Here is a 6,544-nt window from a genome sequence, read left to right as displayed (position 1 = left end):
ATGTAATTTACAACAAACACCTTTACACGTCTTACATGGATTTAATGTATTTACAGGATCTATAACGGCGCCCAGATTCTCCTGATGTGTAAATTTAGCACAAGATTCATTTTGTGAGTCGTGGCTGTGTTGTGTTGTATCATTTGTGGACTAATTCGCTGCTTCTGCGTCCGTGTGGCCCCGGGTTTGAATTGCCGTGTGGGGTTCTGTGGGGTTCTGTGGGGTTCTGGATTCTCTGGTTCAGTTGTGGAGCGTTTTTTCCAGCTCTGCCTGATGATCTGCTCTCGTCCAGCATTTCTGACGATCCGGCGAGTGACTCTGATGCGGATGTAAAAATCCGTGAGTGGCTCGATTCAGCGAGACTTGGTCCAGAACACGAATACCGTAACTATGGGCCCGCAAGATGGTGCAGGAGCTTCAGCTTTTGCCAGAAAGTTGGGAAAAGGAAAAAAAATTTGATAAATAGCAGCACAGCACATGGTGCACATAGTGAAATTTGTCCTCTGCATTTAACCATCACCCTGAGTGAGCAGTGGGCACCATGACAAGTGTCTCCAGTGTGTGGGGACGGTGCTTTTTTCTCAGTGCCACCTTGGTGGATCAGGATTCGAACCGGCAACCTTCAGATTACGGGACCGCTTCCTTAAACACTAGGCCACCACTGGCCCTGGAGCAGGAGGCTGGAATGGAACGTGAGCAGGTACCAGTGTAAGCAGTGTTTTGTGTCCTGTCTCTTTTAGGTTGACTTCGTGGGAGGAGTCAAATCCTACAAGCTCCACCTACCATCTGCCTATTCGTCACCACCACCTATATAAAGAGACTTCAGATGGTGTTTGGCAGGTCCCCTGGGTCTGCTAGGCTCTTACTCTTTCTGGAGGTCCCCAGGGTCCACAGAGATCTGCAAGGAGCTCCGTTGGGGGTCTCATGCGTGTGTCTTGTTGGGTGGTGTGATAGACCCTGTGTTGTTAGCCTGTTTGCTTTATGTGCCTTTTTTGTTAACCTTTGTGTGTGTTTGAGTTGTCCCCGCTGGACTGTCCCTTCCTTTAGGCTGTACTGATGAGTGGTTAGTTATTCTACGTCCGCTGTTTTATTCTACCTGTTAGGTCACTGGATATAAAATCACTGTTTGTATCCTGTGTTTGGTCCTGTTTATAACAGAGGACGTCCTCCTCTCCAAACCCTTGTTGTGTTTCTGAGACCCCAGACCTACGAACGTCACACCGTGGAATTTTTTTTTCAGGAATTGTAGGTGTGAATCTCTGGTCGTGGTCATGTGATCTTTGAACTGCGGGTCATTTAAAAGGTCACTGCGTGGCTGGGAATTTTTTTATTTTTATTTTATTACACGATGGAGCATCAGCATCATGCAGAACAACAGGAGGCAGAACAGGAATGAACTTAATGGGAATTTGTGAGAAAATGTACAAAAGCTAAGCAGGGATGGGCTTGGTCTGGCCTTGGATGGGAGACCTGCTGGGTGCTGCTGGGTTCCCGGGGTCCCCACAGTACCCCTCTCTCGTGTAGTGTAGTGACACTGGTGGTGGTGAGGAGGAGATGAATTGTCATGAAATGGCAGTTTTTCCTTCTCCTTCCAGCCGTGGCTGTGCGCTTCATCACCAAGAGTGGGGGGTGTGGCCACGGGGGTGCCACCTGCCACCCTTGAAATCTGATTGGCTGCTCTACCAGACCACGCCCACCAGAGCTGTTAATCAGTTTGTTTAATTAGAGTTGCATTTGAAAATCAGACTCCTCATTTCTCTTTTCCCCCAAAGGTCTCCGCCCGTGGTGATTGTGGCCAATAAGAAGGACCTGGAGTTCGACCGCATGGTGAGCCGCGAGGAGGGGGAGGGCCTGTCCCGTGGCCTGAACTCGGCGCGGGACAGCTGGGAGGAGACCCTCGCTGCGTTCCACAGCGTCTACACCAACGTGGCCCAGCAGCTCGAGGCCGCGCCTGCCTGTTTCCGCCGCAGGACGGTGTCCAGGCTGATGGAGAAGATACCCAGAATTCACTCGGGCTCAGGCTTCGGCTCGTTTCGGGACCTGCTGCCAGACTGAGGGACGTTTGGGGTCTTCAGCAGGTCCCTGCTCGCACCTACAGGCCGGCTGCTGACAGGTTACAGTCAGCAGGGGGCGCCGCTGCATCATGCCATGTGTGGAGGACAGGACACAGTGATCAGTTGACTGGGGGCGTGTCCATTCTTTATTCAAAATAAAAATATCTACATTTATATATTTTACTATTTTTTTTTTTTATAATTATTAGTTCTGTTAAAACATCTGAACAGAGTTTAAGGAGTTACTGGGCAACATGCAACAAGACCAACAAGACTGGACACACTGGAATAAAGAAAAAACAATAATTACATCCTGTAATGCTCAGGTATAATTATTATTATGATTATTATTGTTGGGGGGCGGAGCTTGTGTTTAAGTGTAAATGGACTCATTCTGAGCTTCAGCACATACACTAATATGAAGAACGGTGCAGAGAAACAAATAATAAATAAAGTGATTGTCACTTGTGATATACAGCAGCACAGGACACGGTGTACACAGTGAAATTTGTGATAGACACCCAGGGAGCAGTGTGTGGGAACGGTGCTTTGCTCAGTGGCACCTTGGCGGGTCAGGATTCGAACCGGCAACCTTCTAAATTATGGGGCTGATGATCCTCACTGAAGTAAAACTATCAATAGGTGGCATCCGGGCGTCTCCCTGTCCTGTTGGCACCTGAACAATGAAGAAAATGTCTGATTATGACTGTAGAAATGTAGTTCTACTGGAAAGCTGTCAGGTAAAAACACACACACACACGCCTGGGTTCAGGTCGGGTCTTTTTTCATCTTGTTTCTTCCTCTCAGACAATCAGATGTTGATTGAGGTTGTTCACCTTCATTCCCTCCTTCTTACTCACCAGTTACATTTACAGTATTTACCAGACGTCCTTATCCAGAGCACCTTACAGTCAGCAGTGACAGGGATGAGTCCCCCTGGAGACACTCTCAGGGACACAATGGTAGTAAGTGGGGTTTAAACCTGGACTTCTGGGTCTTCTGGTTCACAGGTGAGAGTTTAACTTGCTAGGATACAACCGGGTGTGGCTGTGGACTTTTCCCTAAAAACGCCCCATTTCTACTGAACTGCACCCCCATCTCAACCACGGCCTGTACTAAAGTCATGAAATCATAAAACGTCTCTCCCATAACAACCTCTCTAGCAGTACGGACTTGTTGGTCAGGTTGTTTTCAGCCCACAGTCTGTAGTTTATGACCGATTATGAAGTTTCATGTGACATCATATTAACAGTAGAGGAACATTTTAGTACAAACTGGATTTTGACAGAACATGCAACAGACGTGCATTTATTAGATAAAGATCATCCAAACTGGAAGAAACAAAACCTTCAAATCCAGTTTTTCACCATTTTTATCCACAGGCTGACAAAACAAACTACATCACTTGATGGAGAGAAGTTTACTGGTATTACTGTACAAATAAAAAGACCATAACTGAGAACTCGGGCGCTGAGGTCTCCAGTGAATCATCCTGGGCACTGGACACTGGGCACAAGTTTAATATTCATATTTTAAAGCTCATTATACAACAAAGGGTCCATTACTAGCTCTTAATGATCATGAAAATAACATGATCAACTTCAATTATGAAAAAATACCAATTTATCACAAATCCTGAACATTTTAATAATAACGAAATTTCTTGTAGTTTCAACAAAGTTCCATTTGTGCTTAAAATGCAAAATACAGAAACAATCATGACATCAAGCGAAATAAAATGATTTCCAACCCCTGTCTGGTGTGGAAATGGAGACGGATCTTGATGAAGGTTGATGTCAAAACTGGCAACTGAAGACGGGGGGTTTACATTTACGGGATTTATAAGACGCTCTTGTCCAATGCGACATGCATTACAACAAATTCCGTTTAACAGAGACCATCAGCTAATTACACAACACCGTTTTTTTATGTTGACCGGCCTCACACCTCCAAGGTCGTGTTTTCCACCAGGTTCTCCGATTTCCTCCTGCCGTCCAAAGCCATGGACAATCTGAGTGTGTGTGTGTGGAGTGTGTGTGAGTGTGTATGTGTGTCTGTGGGCTCCAGCAGCTGTGAACATGCTAAAGAATTAGCAGTTAAGGATGGTTAGTGGGTATGTAAGCATTTGTAAGAATCTCCTTCATCCCATCCTCTTCATTTAAAACCCTGAACTGCAGCCTCTCCTGAATCTCTAAGAATGTCTGATGGACATGAAATCAACCAGCTACAGAGTAGACAGTAAAATGTGAACGTTCCTCCAGAACCATGGTGCAACACACAACACAACACCAGCGAAGGGCTGAACACCAGAGCTCAACAGAGCACAAAAAGACACAACAGAATACAAATGTGAACAATTAACCGTGGAAAACCGTGCAAGACTGAACATAAGAACCTGTCCACCACTATAAAGCTCAGACCAGACCAGCTGGACATGAAAACCTTTTCACTATGAAAGGGACAACTCACAGTAGTTTAGTATCAACTACAAACTACAGTAGTGAAGAAAATGTACTTAAATGTCCTTCTATTTACGTCTTTTTAGGACATTTAAGCATCCATCAAGTTCAAACTTCTAGACAGACCTAGATGGACCTGTAATCCAGTCCAGTGTTGCTGCACTGGCTACACACATTTTACAGAATTCCCTTGGTTCTTCTCTAGATGTTCCTTCTGGCTCTCAGCTCTGCAGGGTTCTTCTCTTCGCTCTGATTTGGATTGAGAAGCTGATCTGTCTCTTCTGCTGCTGGTGCAGGGGGGTCTGTCTGTGTTCCTGATCCGTCCACAGGTTGCTGCATCACACAAGAACAGTACAAGCTGACGTGGGAAATGTCCTTTCTACTATTTATAAAGGACGTAGATTTCCTTCTGACATTGGTGGGGACAGAGGCAGTTCTCATGTCCAAATTATTGGTGGGGACACTAATTTCTAGTCTGAAACAGGGTGAGGGTGATTACCTGTGGAGAAGAAGGCTGAAGAGCTATCTCTTCACCTGCATCTGATTCCTGCTTTATGATGATGAAAACAAAGTAAAACACTGTATTTTTACGCTAGAGTAAAGTTTTACCAGATTAGTCAGTGGTGATTACCTGACGAGGGTTCGATCTGCTGGGAGGATCTGTTACTTGCTCAGACCGCTTTATAAAAAGTAAAAAAAAAACATTATATTTCTCATTATTTATAGATTTATTAAAATATCTTGATTGATACGAAATTTCTCCAGCGTCTTACCTTCCTCCCACATATCTGTTGAAATTTCTTTACCATTAATTTAATTCTGAGGAGAAAATAAAGGAAAGAAAATTGTTTCATCTCTTCCCCTAAACCCTCAATTTTTCACTCACTCACACCTACTGTACGTGTCCAGCAGAGTAAATTAACACGTTTACTTCATCGTCCTAAAGACTGATGGCCACCATCAGGCTCCTCTACATGCCAGTATTCATTACTTTATAATTATAAGTAATTATCTCATAAATTCACACTTACTCTTTAAACTCATAATAGTAGAAACCTGTAAAAAAAACAGGAAACAAAAATGTAATGAAATCTGAAATAATAATGCATAAATACAATAATTTATAAAGTAAATCACAGAACTTACATAAAGAACACCAGACCAAGACAAACACACATTCAGAAGGGAAAACCACCCATCGCAGATCTTTTATCACACGGTGTCCACTTCCTACACAGAGATGAAAGATCAGAAAATATATTTTAAAAAGGTAATTTAGCATTTATGCAGCTTCTGGGAAATTTTTGCATTTTTATTAGTCTACAAAAAATAAAACTCCAGAAATGTTTCTGAAGTGAACTTCTTACGTCTTAAATTTACAGTTATGCCACATACAAGGACAGAGAAAAATAAAATTATGAGGCTCAGTTTCCACAGTAAGAACATAAATAAGACCAAAGAGTAAAGTAAAAAGACAGCGAGCTTTAATACAAACCTATCCAGCAAATAAACAACCCACTAGCAACAATATACATGTAGCATGCCATAACGTGCCCACGACATGCCCATGACGTGCTCATGATGAGTTCATGATGTGCCCATGACGTGCCCATGACGTACCATGATGTACCATGACATACCATGACGTGCTCAAGATGAGTCCAGGATGTGCCCATAACAAGTCCATGACGTACCATGACGTACCCATGACGTCCCCATGATGTACCATGACATCCCCATGACGTACCATGACGTGCCCATGACGTACTATGACGTGCCCATGACGTACCATAACCTGCCCATGACGTCCCCATGATGTACCATGACATCCCCATGACGTACCATGACGTGCCCATGACGTACTATGACGTGCCCATGACGTACCATGACGTACCCCTGATGTGCCATGACATGCCCCTGACGTACCATGACGTCCCTATGACGTCCCCATGACGTGCCCTTGACGTGCCCATGACATACCATGACGTGCCCATGACGTACCATGATGTCCCCATGACGTCCCCATGACGT

General features: G+C 44.3%; 1 long non-coding RNA gene across 1 annotated transcript; it reads right to left on the bottom strand.

Moving 5' to 3' along the window:
* Positions 1-3,969: 3,969 nt before the first annotated feature.
* On the bottom strand, positions 3,970-5,762 carry LOC114773765 (uncharacterized). Its single transcript, XR_003744472.1, has 6 exons — positions 5,660-5,762; positions 5,545-5,569; positions 5,287-5,332; positions 5,145-5,192; positions 5,013-5,063; positions 3,970-4,846 (listed from the first exon to the last, which is right to left on the bottom strand). It is a non-coding gene; the product is annotated as an uncharacterized LOC114773765 (long non-coding RNA).
* Positions 5,763-6,544: the final 782 nt, after the last annotated feature.

The sequence above is a fragment of the Denticeps clupeoides genome, unplaced genomic scaffold, assembly GCF_900700375.1.
Source record: "Denticeps clupeoides unplaced genomic scaffold, fDenClu1.1, whole genome shotgun sequence".
In the NCBI taxonomy this organism is placed as follows: Eukaryota; Metazoa; Chordata; class Actinopteri; order Clupeiformes; family Denticipitidae; genus Denticeps; species Denticeps clupeoides.
This window is presented reverse-complemented; position numbering and strand designations above follow the sequence as displayed.